Genomic DNA, 20,006 nt, shown 5'->3' with positions numbered 1-20,006 from the left:
ACACTTCCCTGCACATAACACCAAACAACACATCGCAGCAGAAATACAGGAAGAATGGTTCGTGCCCTGTCTCCAGGAGCATGTGTCTCGATTGGCAATGGAATGTACAACATGCCAAATATACAATTCAGGAATGACATTACGCACTCTACGGGGAACAATTCCTAAACCCATTGGCCCATTCAAGGAACTGCATATAGATTACGCAGACATGGGGGAAAGGTGTAATGGCGCACGGTACATGATCGTGGTTGTGTGCCCATTTTCAAGGTGGGTGGAAGCAGGACCTTGCGCACGACCGGATGCCAAGAGCGCCGCCAAGTTCCTAGTAAGGGAAGTATTCCCACGCTGGGGAATTTGTGACGTGATTCGCTCAGACAACGGCACTCATTTTGTGAATGAGCTTTTTAAGGAAGTCACTACATTATTGGGAATAAAACACAAATAATGTTCAATTTATCATCCTCAAAGTAATGGCGTAGTGGAAAAGATGAACGGACTATTGAAGGGCAGGCTATCAAAAATATGCTTCTCATTAAAGAAGAATTGGATTTACTGCCTACCGCTTGCCCTATTTGAGTTATGCAATCAGCCAAGCAAAGACCACCATTTGTCCCCGCACGAGATCGTGACTGGGAGACGGATGAACACAGCACACTCGCCACTGCGCGAACACTCAGACGCTCACAGAAGCGCCGCGATATTGGAAGATGAGTTCACAGATTATTTAAAGAAATTGACAAGGGCAGCGCGCGTGATATCAAAGCAACTCTCCCCACCCTTCACTAGAGAAGAGGGAAATGTAACAGGCGCTGTCACAGAGCCAGGGCAACAGCTACAGCTAATGCCAGGCGACTGGATTTATGTCAGAAGCTTTGTGCGTCGGTGGAATGCACCACGATTCCATGGCCCATACGAAGTAATATTTTGCACGCCCACGGCAGTGAAGGTCAAAGGATTGAGGTACTGGGTGCACTTGACCGACGTACGGAAAGCATATAGCAACGTACAAGAGGAGGTAGATGGGGAGGCACAGACAACAGCAAACGATGCAACTGAGCAGAATGACTGAATATGAACTTATGTGTATGTGTTGGTACTAAACTTGAATAAATGCACAACTGATAAAGATATTAACTTTTACCTGGTTGAGTGTACATATAAATATATATATATATGTATAGTTAATGGAATGCCAAATTATAGCCTGTATACACCCTTGTCTGTGAATACCCCTCCCCGTCTCCACTCCCCTTTCCATTCCCCGTCACATGTATATTGGCACTGATGGTGCTAGCAAAATGTTTACATGCATGCACTCAATGCACTTTTATATCTTAAAACAGGAGCTTCCATGGCATCTAACGGGCGGCCTGCAACGGATAGATTTACTAGAATTAGAGAGTGGTTAACTGTGAAATGCATATATTCGTATGAATGTGGAATATCTGCGTGCATTATATTGTTTTTTACATTAATGTTTGGTCTGGTTACATACTGGTTCATAGCGTTCATCTCTATCGAGATGAACGAGGGGGGAGGGAACAACACAACTACTGAGGCCAATACAACTGCAAGTGTCAATGCCAATACAAGGGAAGGTGATTTCTTGGTATGGGACGGAAATAAATTTGTGTGGGGCTACTATACTACGCCATCCAATGTTGTCATCTCACAAGATGGAGGTCCAAAGGGGAAAAGGCAAAATAACACACTGTCCCCACCTGAGATGTCTAATTACAGTGCTCACAGCTTAAACGACCGAAACCCCTCTGCCATATCCTGGTTGTATAACACCCCCACCAGCCAACCTGCCCCCATGGCCATAGACAATCAAAGAATGAAAGCAACATATGAAATATTATATGATGACTGGGTGAAGGGGGGCGGGGATGAGAAAGGGGGGTCTAGTTTGTCCCTTGCCCAAGGAATTGGGAAGCATATGAGGAATAAGAACAACAGACGGAAGAGGGAAGCAGGGAGGAGGAAGTATGATGAGTACTATGGGCTAGGTCTAGATAAGATGGAAGACCCACGTCACCCCCACCAAACAAATAAGTGGTATGCCGACATGAGTGCCACAGCTAAACAAACAACAAACGAGAGCTGTTATGTTTGCTCCCTCATCCCTCACGCATCAGGTACACCCAAAGTACTGTTACCCAAAGAGTTGCCGATTATAGATGCCCAATGTCTCCTTCATCTCACGTTATGCAGAATTAAGAACACCTTCCAGGCACATGAAGTGACTTTTCAAATGCTGCAGAACGAGAAAACGTGCTACCCAAAACCGTCAGGGGTTGTTTGTCTGAAAGAACCATTTTTTGCAATCGAAGGGACACTTTTTTTCTGATAACAAGTGGAAGAACGAAGAAGTAATGTGTAAAGCTGAAGCACTGAGGGGTGTGGCACCGGAGAAATTGCAATGGATAGAAGAAACGTGCACACCCGTATGGAAGGAACACATTTCAACGTTAACTTGGGTTACGCCCATCGAAAAGCCTTTCAAGCTGCAGAGTGAAATAGACTATGAACTGTGTTTTAAAGGAGAAGGGAGAGCCCCCATGGGAACAAACAAAAGCTGTAACAAGACCCTCACCATCCCAGATCTAAGAAAAGGGACTGCGGCCCTTATGGACACATATTGGGTATGCGGCAACCAGGCATACCTACACCTCCCCCCGTCGTGGAGTGGCAGCTGCTCAATGGCCACTCTGCACTCAGCTCTAATGGTAATACCAGAAAGCCACATCGATGGGAGCAAAAGGACACAGGAGCGCATGCAGCAAAGTGTGGCCCAACCAACTTCAGAGTCACAAATCTATGTCCTGTCTTCTGGAAGCAAGGGAGAGGTGCTGACCCGTAACAGACGAGCATCAAACTATATATCAAAGGCGTCATCAGAACTATTGGCTCAGATCCCAGACAAATATCGATTATTCAGCTCAGCAGAAACATTTTTTGCCTCGCTCGTATCAAGTGTCCAAGCAAGGGCTAACGCAAAGTGGCTCCAGATAACCCGTTGGGAATTAATTCAGCTGGCAAACGACACTGAAGAAGGTTTTAACATAATAAAGGTCGAACTAAGAGCCTTGCGACTGATGACCATGCAAAACAGGTATGTTCTGGACCTGTTGACGGCGATGGACGGCGGTGTTTGCCGAAAAATAGGAAGTGCCTGCTGCACTTTCGTACCTTCTGAAGACGCAGAGAACGGCTCCCTGTCCCATGTGATCGAAGCAGTCCACAACCTAGGAGAAAAAATGAAGATGGAAGGCGGAGCAGAAGATAGTACATGGTTCGATAACATCTTCTCTTGGGTCCCCTCATGGCTTGGAACAACGGTGAAATTTTTGATGCCAGCTGTGGTGTTCCTCCTTTTGATTTTCTGCCTGTGCCAGGTGGGTCTTCGAGTCTGTGCTAACGCAGTACCAAATGGTGCAATGATGATGGTGACAATGGGCAACTCACACGGTACAATAAAAACGATGCAAGAAGCACAAGTACAAACAGGGGTAGACAACACACCCAGGTACCAACTGGTGCCCATGTACCACGACAAGGATATTGTAGATAAGCTGTGGCACACCACCATCAAAGAGCCCCGCATACTAGAATGGTACGAGGAAGTTTGGGTAGATTTGGAGGGAGATGGTGGGTGTATATATCTCACGTGTACTCCAGATGAATACGCCAGGAGAGGTGAGAGCTTAAGGGGGGTGTGCAGAGCATGGATGCCTATCAAAGGAACTCCTGCATGGGATGAGGCAGTGATGGACGAAGCAGAATGTAGGAGGATAGAGGATTTAAAGAATTCGTTACTTAAGTAACGAAAGGGGGGAAATGTAGGGGAGGACTGGTCCAGGAGACCCCTCTCGCCTGCGTTTCTTCCCCAGGTGAGGGCTATGGCTCATTGGGCGTTCCCTCGTGCCACCCGGGCCCAGGTGGTGGAGGGCTCACCCACTGGAGACATTGCCCACACGTATCGAGTGCCCACATGTATTGATTGCCACACAAATTTAGCTAGGCCCAGAAACCATTCTTTGCCCGGTAAAGATGGTGTGAGCTCAGCGCACTGTAGCGCGGCCCCCACCCTTGGAGAGTCACATCCCTGTTGCCGCAGCACCCTGGCAGATCCGCTGCGAGCACGTTCCCACGAACAAGACGGACATGAGCTAGCACAATACGCTAACATTGTAACAGTTCACCTCCCGCAGTGTACTATCACTATCAGCATGACCCGGCCAGCAGGCCTGAACAATGAGAAGAACGGTAAAATGGTCATCTGATGGCAGACAGTCTTTATATATATGTATATATTAATGTCAAGACCTCTTGCAAAGTATGCTTTCTTCCACAAAATCTCCTATATTACAAACGCCTGTAGAATGTATTAAAATGAGAGAGCATGCTCCCATGATATAAGCAATGGCGAGCTCACACCATTGCAGGTGGATGCTAATAATAAAGGAACGCTCCAGGGATCTGTTTGTTGCGTGTATCACTGGGCAGCCTACCTCCCATGGTTTTGCGCCATAACTAAAGCTAATGCTGCTAGAGTACACAAGAAAGCGAATGCAACTATACTATGAACTCATGTAAAGGATGCGCGAGAATGCACTTATCATGTGTGTATGTCTAAGCCCCTTATGTGCCACCACCGTCACGTACAGTGGCGGGTCGTTTTCTATGTACTCCACTGATCCAACTACTACCTCATTTACTGCGAATGTATATGCATGTAACTAAAACACTGTAGCTGCTAGAATATAATGTACAAATATGGTGCTCGGACTGGGTATAATCGAGACACATCCAGCAAAGGTTAAATGCATGTTTTGAAGTGAGTTTAAATAAGTATTATAGAAAGTGTTCAAATGTTTGCGATGTCTTTACCTACATTCAGCAACACACGAGGGAGATACCTTTGTGAATGCGTACAAGGTCTCGATGTATCCCCCTCCCACCCTGCGAAGGCTGCCAAGACATGAGAACAGAGGCCCGCTCTGCGCTATCACACCTCCCCCGACCCGACTGGAGCCGCTTCAAAGATTTGTAGCCCCACTGCAGCACCCAAGGCCGCGGCCAGCCACCTGCATTATTTACAGCACAGCAGTAAACCTTTGTCTAAACTCAAGCGCCCCCTCGTAAACCCCACAACCCACCGGACCGTCTCAGACTTATGGCCCTGTGCAATCAGGACACCCAACACTTTGACAACACACAGCGAAACATCCATAACCACTTCTTACAAGACAGAAAGACCTGTACCACCCGCCCCAGTCCCCGAAGCTTAGCCCCTCGACCTATGGCCCCGGTCAACAGGACACGGGTAACCAGGCCTCGATATATTACGTCCAGACCCCTCACAAGGTGCATTCCTCCTGTGTTGCATTAACCTATAAAATAACCTATTGGAAGATTTACTAAAGAGAATAACACTGTAAATGACTGAATGACTGCGGTGTGCATGGCCGAGGGCAAGTAAGTCAGAAAAGGCATTCATCTCTGCCACAGGCAGCATTGGCACACCAACACCGCCCGGATGAACTCAAGCCGACCTGCCAGGCCCAGCCCAACCCACGAGGGTGACCAATGACGTCCTTCAGCCAAGACCAACCACGCCGCAGCAGCACCTATAGTTAGTCGTCGCCACCCAATCCCAATGAACTTGTGCCCCCTATAGTATGTAGGTTTTGATGACGTTTTTTGTAAATATATACGCCTGTCTTTGCTATTGTCAGACAGAGCGCTCTCGGAGTTTGCAGAGTTCTTTGCATGCCCAATTCTGATTGATAAACTCCCATTTACGCTCACCCGCACTCTGTCTTGGCCTTATTCCCATTTTGGGAGAGTCCTTCATTGTCTCTCATTGCGGGGAGGATCGTGCTGTTTGGGGACGCTTGCTTTCAAATGCCAGTCAAGTGAAGAATGTTGTTGGTTTGTTACATGTTGTGGTTCTTAGTGCAATGTTGCAAGCACTATGATCAGCATTGAAGGTATAACAATTGAAACGCACAAGTGTATTTAATAAATGCTAATAAAAACATTTTAAAATAAAAAATGAACATTTATGTCAGTGGCTGGATGTAGGGAACACAGAATTGATAGTAGGTGGAAAGGAGATTACATACAGTGGATGTAACTGGGTATGCCATATTTTGTGGCAAGAGAGAACATTTGCAAAAAGATAGTTATTGAATTTGTTTGCAGCATAAAATGACATTCAGTGGCTGTAACTGAGTTTGCAACACACCTGTCGCCTTCTTGTGGCTTCTAGTACTGTGGAGGATGGAATCCCAGTGACAGCCTAGTATAATGCATACATACTTGATATTTCTTGTTGCAGACTAACAAGGAGGAGACAATAATAGAATTGGTTGGTGACAGGAGATTACATTTGATAACTGTAACAAAGTGTGCATGTGAGTAATTGCCCTCTGGCAAGAGTGCAAAACCCTGGCTTTTTTATTTGTATTGCTGCATAAAAGGATGCAGGCAATTTCATCTCTGCTAGCCAGATTCTCCTTTGGTTAACTCCATGCCAGAGGTTAGTGTACTTGTGCCCTGCTGCATCAGTAGTCTGATCCACCGCACCTGCTCTACTCATGGCATAGATCAGGTTTAAAGGTCTTAAGATGCCCACTCCACATGCGCAGCGACAGGGGTGGCATTTAAGATATGCCCCCTGTACCAAAACTACAATAAGTAACCCATGACAGTAGCGGGTAAATTCTAAGATAAAGGTATGCCTCAGTTTCGCAATGGTGCATGGTACTACTTATGATCATGATCACCACATCCCAATAGATATCGCCCATGTGTCAACTCCTGTGAGCCAGCTGTGCTGTGGAAGGTAAAGCCTATTCTGGTCAGCCGGGTGGAGACTGCCAAATGGCAGCACAGGAACCTGGAAGACCAGGCCTCTTTCTTGATCTCTTTGTGAGGGCAGTTAACAACCTCTGCCAGAGACAGCCACAGAGCAGGCAGGTGTCCTAGGTCCGGGTATCAAAGGAGCACACCCATTCAAAAGGAGTAACCTCACACCAGGGTGCTGCATCTTTAAAGGCCTTTGTTCTTAGTGCGAAGGGAAGAGGTTGGGATTAGAGTAGGCAGTAGTGCTTTGGTCATTTCCACCATTGTGCTTCTCTTAGTCTCCTCTTCTCGTTCCTGTCCCCTCCACTTCCTCTGGAGCAAAGCACTTCGGGTGTGACCTCAGAAGGGCATTGTACACTCCGTTCAAGAGCAGGGATTGAACCACTAAGGTAGGCTAGCTTTAGTCTAATCACCTGGGGACTTTTGGCTGTAAAAGAGGGAGTCCCCACCCCTTTTTTAGATACTGTCAAGACATGATGATCACTCTAAACTACGTGAGAAGATCTCACTGGTCTTCCTTTGGAAGCGTTGCACTTTCCAAAGCCCTCAGCATGATGTGAAGAAGGCACCGTCTAAGATAAAAGAAAGCTCTCCCCCCTATCCGTTCCCAGAACTTTGCTTGGACCAGGACCTGCCACTGTGCACCAGAATCTACTAATGCTGGGAGAGCAGGCCCTGATCGGAACCATCCAGTTCTCAAATCCCTCTGAGTGGGCCTCACTGCAGCCACAGGACCAGACCGGCGGAAGCTCTATGTTCTGCTGCACCGAACCTGTCGCATGATGCTCACTGCACCTTGAATGAGAGGCAAGACACTGGCGCTGGCTTTTGTGCTCTTCTACCATTCCAAACTATTGCCTGCACTTGGAACCAGCTCAATGCTGCATTGTGCCCTAGCTGAGCCTGTCACCTGCTAGACCTGAATCAACTGCTCGACACTGGTGTTAGGCAGAATCCCGTGCAGTTCCCTTAGGGAGCACTGCACAAGATTAGGACTACAGGTGAGAGCAATAAATCCCCTTTGGTATCAGTTTGTATCACAAAGAATTAGTTGGTAGCTGTGGCTGAGCAGTCAGACTTATCTCAAGAGGGAGATGAGCAGTATTCCGGGTTTACACATTTATGGAACAAGGAAACACTGACCAAAGCTTTGTAGTTAAAAAGTGAATATATATTTATTTTATACACCTCTAATCAAACACATCTGTCACAAGTATCAAGCAAGTTAACTTAAGTCAAGGAAAAATATGCACACTCCTTATATGAATTGTAGACCAAGTGAACCAGAGTGAAAACTGAGCAAAACCTCACAGTGACAACTACACACAAGGGATCCTCTAACAATTCCTCACAAGGGAGGGAAAGCACAAGTTATTCAGAAATAGGTCCTTACACACCCTAGCAACACTTCCCATCAGTTGTGAACCAGTTCAACAAGGCAGTGCATCAATGTAAGCAATACTTAGAATGAAAACTGAGCAAAATGGCATTTCACAATGATTATGCAGTGGGAAGAAAGAGTAGTTATAAGAAAGGGGTGCACCACACAGTTCGAATGGAGAATCAATCTCGAGAAAGCAGATCTAACAAATGTGACCAGAGTCAATAGGCCTGTGCCAAAGTTAGTGGTACAGGGCAAGGGCCCAGGAGCAAAATGTTCTCGTAGCTGCAGTCCAGTCTTTGGTTAACGATATTTGAAATGGTGGTTGCAAAAGTTGAAAAGACAATGTTAAGAGAGGGGGGCGGCCAACCCAACAGGTAGGTAAAGGATTTAAAACACCTTTAGCACTACCGCGAAGAAAGGGCGGCCTGGCGGAACAATGTACCTTTAAAGTGAAGAAGTGGATCCTGCGGTGACGGTTGTTCCTGATAGTTCCTGCAGTTCGAGGGGTCCAGCAGACAAAGAGAGGCTCTCTTTGTGGAGGAAGGTTGGAGATACTGCACTACCCAGGGATGAAACCAGCCGTGGTGCTGCCAAACGAAGTTTAAAAGGTACGCTCCTTTTAATCGCGGTCCGGGTCGATAGCTGCCGGGCGATCCGGTCTCTAAGTGCAGGTCACTGGTGATTCGACCATAGCAGGTTTGGGAAGGCGATTGGCAAACTGGTTGGCCCCACCAGCTCAAGGGAAGAAGGCTCTTTCAGATGAAGATCTCCTCTCGTCGTGTGGAGAAAAGTGGTGAGACACTGCAGCAGGGCTTCACCGGTGGTTCAGTCGTTGGCAGATGTCTTTGGCTTCTCTCCGCTTCGGCTTCTTAGTTCCAGTGGCGACGTCTTGCTCTTCCAGTCCTCAGGACCCTGCTTTTATGCAAAAAGATCCCCATTCATACAGCCTAGCTGTCACTCACACAGTGGAGTGGTCATCTTGGCAGGAGACCCTCCAGCCTAACAGGATAGAGTGCGACATGGGTTGCGGAGGCAACCCTGTCCAGGGGTCCTACTCCCCCTCCCACACAATGGACCCACCCCAGACTCAGTGGCGCCGGAAGGAGGGCTTCTGGGTAGAAACCCGCCAAACGGACAAACAAAGGATCCCCGACCTGGGTTAGGATTGTAGAGAAAGACACGAGAAAGAAGTTATATTAAAGTTCTGGCAAATACCGGAGGAAAGTTAATATTAAAATGCACCGGCGGTATGTTAGAGGCTGTCAGAAAAAGTGGTAGCCTCGAACAATGGGAAAATCCCATAGAGAAATATTTGCGGTCGAATATTTATGGTAGTAACCACTGCCACCAGCCAGAAACTTTTGAGAGAGGTACTGTGCGGTACCCTCTCGAAAATGAACATAGGGGAAAAACTATTAACCCCTTCCAGTACCTCCATAGTAAGATGAGTTGTACTGGTTTAGTTCATAGATATTGTCGAGTAAAGTCAATGGGGACTTTACATGCCCTGGGAGACAGTAGTCAGTTCCAGGGTATGGAGTCTATGTTTGGGGGTCGCTACGACTCCCCTGTGTCACTGCACCGGGGGTGCTGTGTAACACAAGTGAATAAAGATGGTTCCTATGGGGGAGAGAAAATCCCATAGGCATTAAAAACAAAAATAGCCTAGAACACACATAGCAAAAATGCCTAAGAGTGGGAAAAAGAGTCTCACTCTTAGCAGGTAAAAAGAAACAAACCCTTCAAATCCAGCAAAGCTGCTGGGGTACTCTATCGGTAAGGGAAATTAGCCATAAAGTGAGAATTCTCCCTAACAACTCGGACCTGTTTTGAACCACTGGGGAGTCACGCTGACTCTGTCTAGGGGTTGCAACCACGGCTCGACACAGCTAGCCTTTGAACAGCCACCTCACTGACCCACGCGTCGATGCCCCCAAGATCACCTTTTCGACGACCGTCACCCAGCGACTCGAACTGCTGGAGAGTCACATATTGACCCCTCCCAGCGGCTAAAGCCCGAAGAGGCCTGGCCCAACCGCTGAGAGCTCCTGGGATTGCCCTCCCTGCGTCGCTGAGAGCCCCTTTTTGACCTTTTGACCACACAGAGCTACCGCATTTGCCCCTGCTCAAATTCTGCTTGCTGCTTAGGCCCATCGAATCCAACGTGCCCAAACTTAGCTTGATCTGCTCACATAAACATTCGACATTGGGTTCAATATCGTCAACTCACCCAAGAACCAAAACCAGGTACTGTTGAGACAAACTGCTCCTAGGCTAACTGTGGGACCCTAGAGACTGGTTATGTCACCTCAGTGCCTTCTTTCACCTAAGACATATCCTTCAGTGGTTGGTGTTTCCCTATCATACTGTACCCACCCCCAGAGGGCTACTTTCTCCAGTCTGTTGCTTCCTCTGTCTTTCACAGAGGTTGGTTTTTGTACAGTGTTTCTATTCCATTCTATTGCAGATGGTGTGTTTAATTATAGTATATTTATTTTTATAGTTACCTTCATTTGACAATCCCTTTATTTTGGACTGTGCTATTGTGCTCTATGGGTCACTACTGTATCAAATTCACACCCCTCTTAAGAGCATAGCCTTCCCTCTGCCCTCATTGCCAGAAAAGGGGAAGGAGGTAACTGTCCCTCTTTTGCCTTTTATAATTGCATTGGGATTTGGTTTGTTGAAGTGTGAGGCTGAGTGTGCCATTTAGTCACAGCGCAATACACTTGATATATTGCAGCTCTTATTCCGAGGCAGGAGAGAATCCTGGCAGAAACACATTGCATGACATACTAACATGTGACATTTTTAATAAGAGACCAGGGAGGAGAAATCACAAGCGTGAATGCAAACGTTTCTGAAGCACAAAAATGCATCAAATGAAGAGGGAGACATGTAGCATTAGGGTATTTTATAGTAGGCACCGTAACTGCTATTTGCACTGTGGATGCCACAGTTGTGCATGCAAAATTGAAGGCAATAATGTTGCATTCACAGCACCTTCTGCCACTCATCACACTAGTGAAAGTTAAAACAATACATATTCAGGTATTGCAGCTGGAGGAGGAGGCAATTTAAGACAGTGGGCCACATTATGAGTCCGGCGGTAACCAGGCCGGTAAAACCGACAGGTTGCCTCTGGACCCGTAAACAGTTACTGGCGGCTGGCTTGCCGGTAACACAGTGTATTACAACCCCGGCGGCCGGAAAGTCAGACGCCGGTAAAATGTTGTTCCCCATTCCCGTAGAGTCCCATTGGACTCTACGGGAATGGGAACCACAGAAACACTGGCACCGGTAATAATGGTGCCGGTGCTTCTGTGAAAGTCTGTGGCCGGGTGCCGGTCCACCCGGCAAGTCAGACCTGTCGGCTGTGATGGCACTTGCCCGCCAGACTTGTACTTTGCCGGTCTGGAAACAACGGTGCCGGTAAGCTTACCGGCACTTTTGTTTCTGGAGCGGCAAGGTTGTAATGAGGCCCAGTGTTTCTGAGGCAGAAGGGAAAGAGGCCAATGCAGAAACCCATATCACATTACCAAATATCCCTGTAGGGAGGCAGGCACCAAAGGTATAGACAATCTTAATTTCCATACAGTTGTGCAGAAATGGACTGGGAAACCAGCAGTGTATCCCTGCCCCAGAAAGGTTAGCCCTGATCTCAGAATTTGTATGGTTTTTATTTAGTTTTCCACAATTAATCTCATCCAGAAAAGTCAGTAAGATACTTTCGGCCTCATTACAAGTGTGGCTGTAAGTGGTAAAGTTGGTGGAAACTCCATTACTGCTAACTTTACCACTTCACAAAATTACGAGTTTGGGCCCAGAGTGGAGGATTTACCTCCAGGAAAATGCTGGAGGGAAATCCCCACACTCACCGGCCAAATATCGGCAGAATCGGCAGAATTACGTTGGCGGAAATTCAGCCACCGTAATTCCGCCAGAAAAGTCCCATTGGACCCAAAATAAATGGGTAATTAACTGCCGCCACCACTTGTAATCAGGCGGGAATTTCGCCGGACCAGGTGAGGATTTACCTCCAGGAAAATGCTGGAGGGAAATCCCCACACTCACCGGCCAAATATCGGCAGAATCGGCAGAATTACGTTGGCGGAAATTCAGCCACCGTAATTCCGCCAGAAAAGTCCCATTGCACCCAAAATAAATGGGTAATTAACTGCCACCACCACTTGTAATCAGGCGGTGAATTCCGCCGGTGACCAGTAATTCGCTGTGGCGTTTTGGCGGATTTACCACCGAATTCCCGCCTAACTCGTAATGAGGCCGACCAATGGAGTTCCTAATCATACATCCTGGAGCATGGCTTTACAGCACCATCCAAGCTCAATCTAATACTGCCCTCCCCACCCACCTGACATAGACCGTCTCTCTTCAAGAGCTTTCCATGACACCTAATGGTTTAAAACTGTGGACTCAGCATTCATGTGGTCAGGGTTCTGGTTCTCAGGCAGGTAAATCCACCTTAATGATCTAATGCAGGACATGTAGGTAGGCGTACCAGCACCTCGGACAGTGGCTTACTTCATCCTCACATAGCCTTATGACCACTCATGCACTTACTAACCAAACACAATTTTTTTATTTTTTTATTTACTTGTGTATAGTCAAAAGAAATTGACTTTTACAAGAAGAAGATACACATGTTCAAATGTCCAAATAATACAAATGTTCGACTATCATTGTGGAATACTGACAGTTATTGGTGGTTTTTTGACGGAGAGATCTAGGAAAGCAAGTCCTGAATTTGGTGTTGTTTTGTATGCTATGGTTTCAGTGGAATTTATCTTTGCGAATGCTGCTTCCAGTAGTTTTGCAGTGGCCAATTATCATCTTGCTTTTTCCCCTGAAATCAAGCAGAACCACCATGTATCTTCTTCCACCAGTACTGAGTTGGCCCAAAGTGGCAACAAGAAGGCCGTGCGTTTTGTGATTAAGATTGGGCAATTGAGCACCAAGTGTCGGACTGTTTCCTTGTCATCCGGATTTTTACACAGTCTACAGGTTGTGTGATTGGTTTGTCCTCTTACTGCTAGGATCTCTCTAGTGTGTAGTAAGGTTAGCTGAGCTCTTAGGAAGGTTTTTTGGAGTTTCTTATTAGGAAATTTGATACAATAAGCCAGGGGGCTTTTCAGTTTATTGAATGTAGGCGGGAGGTGTTTCAGAAGTTTGCTCATCACTGCCCTTTCTCCTGTAGTAATCCAGTCTTCGTCTTTGAGTTTATAAATCACTCTTTGTGGATTGTCTATAAGGTCATCTGGGGTACATGCCAAGTTGTCCAGTTTAGTTTTTTGTTGGGCGGCCCAGTTTTTCAGGGCTTGGCATTTGCTCGTTCTGAGCTCTTCGTCGATGAGTTTAAATATAGGGAGACCATCCTCTATCAAGGTCTTCCTGAAGAGTGAGATCGAAGACACACTGACAGTAGCTTCCAGTGACAGCAGTCCCAGCTCTCTTCTCACGGCTGGTATTGGTACCAAGTTTGGAAGACCAAGTACCGATTTCCAAAGATAGCCTTCCAAACCAAACACTATTCGATCCACACAACCTGCGCTAGCATGGCTGCGACTCCCATGTCGTTGCCAAAAGGATGGCTGCCGTTCACCATCTGAGGCTCATGTACGTCCACTTACCTGAAGTGAAATGTCTTCAGTTGCAAGAGAAACAGGACACAGTGTGGAGAAGCAGGATATGCAACGTTCCTGACCTCCACCACCACCCACATCCAGTGAGGCTGAGAATGAAGATGATGCACAAGATAAATATTATGACCCATTTGAATCCAGGCTGCAACACATGATTCTGAAAACCCTCTGATACCGATGAGGAGGAGGAGAAGGAGAGGGAGGAGGAGGGCAGTACCACAGTTTCAGTGATGGATGGAAAGACAAAGTTAGATTTTCACTTGTTTATGGTGTCTATCATGGCTGGGGCCCATCGCCTGATAAATGAAATAGGCCCAGGAGAAAGTAGATTACAATTTCTCAGGCCCCCCAATCCACCCATAACCTTTAGAGCATAAGTAAATCTACTGCCATAGACAAACCCTCTTGTCAGTCTGCGGGCCACTTTCAGCCTCTCCAGAGTTGTGCCAATTGTAGTATCCCCAGCATGTCTGACCATGTTTTTAGTTACACCGCTTTATACCACAGTCTTTGGCAGTCATTGATCCCAGGTAAGTACAACCCTGTAAAGGAACCTTACCACAGACATTTCTTTTGTGGGACCTGCTCATGGGCAATAAAAGGTGGCCCCTCGATGACATCTAAACAGAAATCCACATTTGTTTCCTAAGCGAAGACCTAAAGAGGAAGTGTCCTCACATACCTGTTACCATGGCTAGGAGACTCAAGGCTCACCATAGCAGTGCCAGTAGCTGCAGGACCAAACTACAGCAGCAACACCAATGAACAAAGAGCCAAAATGGCAGACAGTCCTAATAAAAGTTTGGTCCACGGGTTCACGTTTAAATGCATAGTAATCCAGAATGTGCTGAGACACTGAATTAAAAATCAGAGAATCAATCTGAAAGCTGGTTGGGAACTGGAAACAGTTGAATGTAATCTGTTGTAATGGAACTTTGAACTATTTAGCCACGTTCAAGGTTCCACATTCTTAATCAGTTATTTGCTTTGGGTGAGAGTGGCTGGGCACTGGGGTTCATCAGCTAATAAACCATATTCTCACCTTCAGAAGTGCACAGCCCTTCTTTCACTGGCGACAAGGATCCCTATGATGAACCCTAGCATGCAGCACCACGCATGCAGCATTCGGTTCACCTGATCCACTTCATGAGCCCAGCAGCCACTGTGAAGACTCCCCCACTAAACTGAATGCCCTCCGGAGTTGAGGACCCCCAGGTTCGGTGCCCACAGACCAGGGGGCTGGCATCCCTGCGTGTGGACAGAAGAAGGGAAGAGAAAGAGAAAGAAGCTCCGCCTCACACAGAAAAGGTGAGTGCAGCGACTCTCCCCTGCAGGTCCCACGTCCAAAAGGGGTAGAGGAAAGGGTGCAAGGTGCAGGAGAGGAAAACCCTTGTTACCCCCCAGTGCAAGCCCCTAGAGACAAAACCCCTGCGCAAGCGCCATTAACCTTGAGCCATTGTGCAACACTTCATGGAGGGCTAGAGGAAAGGCCCTATGGGTGTTGGATCACGCACGGCAGTCGCCAAGGCAACAAGAACAAAAGCTTGGTTTCCTTATCCACAAGCTCCAGGAACGACAAGGGAGATAAAGTGGAAGGAAAAGCTTGGCAGTGCATCTCACCAGGGATCAGCAGGGCAAATTAAATTCTGTGATGAAATTGGAATGACAGCGGAAATTCCAATCGCAGTGAAGGGAACATACACCAGATTGACAGCAAGAGCATCTCACTAAGGACCTGCAGAACAATTTAAATTCATGGTGCAAGGTTATAGCAGTAGAAATTGAACTTTGAATTAAGGCAACGCCCACCTTCAGCAGGAGTTCCAAGTTGCCGTCAATGACACAATGCAACAAAGCAACGCCCGCCCTCCACCTTCGTTCATGCCTAGCCCAGGGGAACCCCCCATAGCATGGGACCTCTGGATTGATGCTTTTAAGGTGTACCTGAAGGTGCCAAGTACTCTGATGATGAAAAAGAAGCAGCCTTGTTAAATTGTTTGGGGACAAAAGGGCTATGCGTATATAGACACCTGCCTGGAGAGGATGTATGTGTTCCTGGTGCCGGAGATGGAGAAACTGTGGTGAGCACGTATGAGACAGCACTCAAAAAACTTAAAGGGTATTTCAGAAAAAGGCAAAATGTGCTATTAGAAAGGTACCATTTCTTTTCAAGGGCCCAAGGAGTGGGTGAATCGATAGATGCCTACATCACCGCCTTGCGTACCCTCATTACCACCTGCAAGTTTACTGGCGTTCTTGAAGAATACATAAGGGATCAAGTAATAATGAAGACAAGTAATGCCAAGGTGAGGGAGAGACTATCGATCTATAGAAACCCTCCACTGGAGAAAGTCATCAAAATCGCGAGGGCAATTGAAGAGTCATGAGTGAGCGTGCAGGAAATGACTGAAAGGAATGAAACAAAAAAACAAGCAGCTGGTGTGCACGCTGTGATGGCCAAGAAAGGAATTGGAGAAGGAAAATGAATATTTAGCAGAGGAGAGAACTTTTCCAGTAAAGACAACCAAGGGATGTTCACAACGAGAGAAGTGTGCAGAAAATGTGGTGAAGAGGACATCCTACAAGAGTTAAGGAATGCCCAGCCTGGAACGTGGATTGTAGGAGGTGCAAGGGAAGGGGGCACTTTGCACGTATGTGCGGGACACTCGCAGAGAATAGACAAACTGTGAGGATAATGGATGCCGAAGGAGGTTCAGATGGTTTGGTTGGGTATATCAGTGAGGGAGTGCGTGAAGGAGTGTTGCGTGAAGAAGTGTTGCTGAGTGTGTGGATGCACAAAAGAAAGGGCCATTGGCCACCCTAACAGTCAATGGTGCTCAGCTGCAAATGCTTGTGGATTCAGGGTCACCCTACACCATGATGTCATCAGAGGTATACGTCAAGAGTTACGGTAGGGAAGTGTCCTCCCTAATTCCCTGCGACATAAATCCGTACGCATATGGTTGTGTACCCATAAAGGTGCTAGTGTATGAGTGGGCTAAGATTGAGTTCAAGAGGCGCACAGTGGAGGGAAAGCTTTATATTGCACACAAGGGTTACACAGTCCTGGGTTGGGACAAGCAAGCAGCTTTAAAGATAGAGATACCCCCTGGGAAACCTATTCCTGTGTTATCCGTAGAAGTCGGTGATGGGACATTGATCGAGGGGATCATAACCGCTGAGTACCTTAAAGAGGCTTTTCCAGCTGTATTCTCGGAGAAGTTAGGAAGGCTGAATGGTTTTTCACACAAAATTGTGATAAAAAGGGGTGCTGTTCCGAAGGCTCACAAAGTTAGGATGGTACCTGTGATGGCCAGGGATGGATTAAAAAGTGAATTTACAAAATTTAAGGATGCAGGCATAATCCAAGAGATTGAATGCTCTAAGTGGTTGTCACCAGTGGTGTTGGCATGCAAGGCGGATGGAAATCTAAGAATGTGTGTGGACCTTAAGAGAACTCAACGCCAACATATAGGTAGACCGCATCCTTTACCCAACATTAATGAGCTCCTGGCATCTGTAGGGAATGCAGCATGTTTCTCCATCTTTGACCTATCCTCTGCTTACCACCAGATACATCTGCACGAGGAGTCACTTGGCCTGATGTCCTTTGTCACGCTTTTCGGGGCGTATCGATTTTGTTGCATGCCCTTTGGGTTGGCATCGGCATCCACAGTATTTCAGAGGCTCATGCAGACATTATTTGGAGGTGTGCTAGGTGTTGAGTATTTCCAGGACGACATACTAGTATGGGGCAAAGATTGCAAGTAACATGATAGCAGAGTGATTGAAGTGATGCGTGTTTTTAAGAAAAGTGGTTTAACCGTGAAGTGGTCAAAGTGCCATGTGGGGGTACCTAGTGTAACTTACCTGGGTCACTCATTGGATGAGAAGGGAATAAGTCCCAAGGAGGATTTAGTAAGGGTGATGAGAGAAACACCTGCCCCAGAGAACAAACAGCAGCTCAGGTCATTCCTAGGTATAACCGAATATTATGTTAGTTTCATTCCCTTATATGCAGAGAAAACATTGAACATGCGAGCACTATTAAAAAAAAGTGCCTGATTCGAGTGATCAGAGTGTTGTCAGAAAGAGTTTGTGGATTTGAATAGCGACGTGGACCATGCCCAGTCTCTGGGTTAATTTAATCCAAGTAATAGGACTTTGCTGACTGTGGATGCCAGTGATATGGGCTTGGGGGTAGTGCTGGAACAATTGGAGAACGGCAAAAGCCGTCCCATAGCTTTGCCTCTAGGGTGCTAAGGGACGCAGAAATGCATTATGACATCATAGAGAGAGAGACATTCGCTGCTGTGTGGGCATCTAAGCATTTCAGGACATTTCTCTGGGGCATCCCTTATGTGGGCCGGACGGACCACAAGCCACTCACATTTGTATTGACAACAAAGGGCAAGTCTTCAGTTTCTCTCAGGATTGCTAGATGGATGGCCGACTTACAGGAGTTTAATTTCAGAGTAGAGTACATACCGGGAGCTAAGGATTCTGTGGCAGATTGCTTCTCTCGTTTGCCTAGTTTGTCTAGTGCTGGTAAGGATTTGCAGGAGGACCTTGAGGAAAATACACAAGTGGCCAGTATGTTTCCTGCTATAGCCAAAAATGAGTGGGACTGGGAGTGTGCCGTGGATCCCGAATTGACATGGATCGAGCAGAACCTGAGAGGCGTAGTGTCTGAACTAAACTGCAAGGAAGTAGGAAAGAGCTACTAGCATATTTGGCGTAAGTTGCTGTAAGGCCCATGGGGTATTACGAGAGGGGACATGTTAGTCCCTCCGTTTAGTATGAGGTCCAAGTTGGTAAATTTGCCACACGAAGGACATTTGGGAAGGTCATTAACAAAGGGGCCGTTGCAGGATTCGTACTGGTGGCTGGGGATTTATGAGGAGTTGAGATGGTTGTGAAAGATTGCACAGCATGTGCTGTAAGTGATGAGTAATGTACTCAGACCGCAGCCCTTATATCCCGTGGAGATCCCTGAAGACGTGTGGTCAAAGTTGGCGACTGACATTGTGGGCCCCATGAATGTGTTGGGTGGAGAGTTAAGGTTAGTTGTGGTTTTAGTAGATTATACCTCACGTTGGGTGTAAGCCACCACCTTGGAAACGATCACGGCTAGGACGATTGTGTCATTTTTGGGCAAGGTTCTTGACAGGGAAGGAGTGCCGGCCAGCATTGTTACTGATAACAGGGTGCAGTTTGAGTCGGGTTGTATGCAAGATTTTCTGAGGAAGTTGGGAATAAAGCACCTCAAGACTGCACTGTACAATCCATCCGCCAATGGTTTAGTGGAGAGGATGAACCGTTTTGTCAAGGGAGCTATACAGTTAGCGTTGGCGAAACGGTTTGACCTGGACTGAGTTGCTGTCTGAGGCATTGTCGGCATACAGGCATACACTGTCGGTTATTACTGGACATTCCCCTTTTGAACTTATGAGGTGTAGGAAACCGGGTTCCAAGTCTAGAATTGTAGCTTTGGGTGGAGGTGCCCGCACCGATGTGGACATGATTGAAGTTTTGGAAAGGGTGCGTGTTCGACAGGAAAGGGTAAGGGAGGAGCAATTAGGAAGGAGGCCCCTTAATGTGTCAGTGGGCGATTGTGTTTGAGTAAAAAATACCCATTTGTACCAAAAGGGGCCACTGTAAACATGGTTCCTCGCTTTGAGGTGAAGGCTGGTGCAGGCTATGTGGTATTGGCTGATGGAACGAGGTGGAGTAAAAGGTGGCTTGTGGTACTGTAGGAGGAGGGCTGATTTTTGCCCAGTGGTTCCAGGTGAGACATGTGTGTGGGGACCTAAGGAAGGCGACATTCTGTCTAGTATTTCAGGGGGAGGTGTGGTCCTGGAGAGTGCAACCACGGGTACTGATGAGGAAAGGAGAGAAAATGTTAGGGTGAGTGGAGGAGGAGACGTTAATGGGGCTGAAGGAGGGGTTCCGGCTTCCATCCCGGCTGTGCAATCCAATGAGTGTGTTTCCTTGGGTTGCCCTACAAAAATGAGGCTGCCACCCATCAAGTTCAAGGACTATGTGCAGTGGGGGTCTAGTAAGGGAGGTACTGTTACCCTAATGTA

The sequence above is a fragment of the Ambystoma mexicanum genome, chromosome 14, assembly GCF_040938575.1.
Source record: "Ambystoma mexicanum isolate Mex_15411 chromosome 14, UKY_AmexF1_1, whole genome shotgun sequence".
NCBI lineage: Eukaryota > Metazoa > Chordata > Amphibia > Caudata > Ambystomatidae > Ambystoma > Ambystoma mexicanum.
The sequence above is the reverse complement of the archived record's forward strand: the minus strand, read 5'-3'. Positions refer to the sequence as shown.